The sequence below is a fragment of the Arachis ipaensis genome, chromosome B01 (assembly GCF_000816755.2).
Source record: "Arachis ipaensis cultivar K30076 chromosome B01, Araip1.1, whole genome shotgun sequence".
NCBI classification, from domain to species: domain Eukaryota; kingdom Viridiplantae; phylum Streptophyta; class Magnoliopsida; order Fabales; family Fabaceae; genus Arachis; species Arachis ipaensis.
This window is the reverse complement of record NC_029785.2, coordinates 46211329-46212006: the sequence shown is the minus strand read 5'-3', so window position 1 is coordinate 46212006 and position 678 is coordinate 46211329.

Below are 678 nucleotides of genomic sequence, written 5' to 3'. Positions count from 1 at the left end.
TAATTATAAAAAATTTTAATGAATAAAAATAGAGACAAAATTAAATTTCTTTCATTTCTAAATTTACATAAATGTGTAGTAAGATAGAAAGATGTATTTTTGTCTTCTCTCAATAAATCTGATCACTTCTCATATTTTCAAAAATTTTTATGTATATCAAATTTTTCTTAAATTTTTTTTCTCCATATTAGTAGAGTTTGTAAACACCTATAAATGAATACCATAATACTATAAAAAAGAATCATTATACTAACATAGGAGAAAATATACTAGAGAATTATTGAGATATAGATATCAGAAACAAAATTAAAAAAATAAAAAGTAGAAATAACATGAGAAAAGGAAAGAAGAAAACATAAAAAATATTATTAAAAAGGAAAAAGGAGAGAAAGAGAGAGGTGGTACCCTAAATTTGAAATATGAATAAGAAACAAAAGAAATTATAAAAAAAGAAGAGGAAAGAGGAAGAGAGAAAAATTAGGGAGGGAGAAAGAGAAAGCATAGAAGGGAGAAGAGACATATGAAGGCCTGCTGCCAAGGTTGAGGCAGCAACCACGACATTCCTTAATATCGATGCACCTCTTTTTTTTTTTTCTTTTGAGCAATCTCAATGGAATGTTTTTGAATTATCATTTTGATACTTTTAGGAAGTGAATTGACCTAAAATTAAAATTTGTA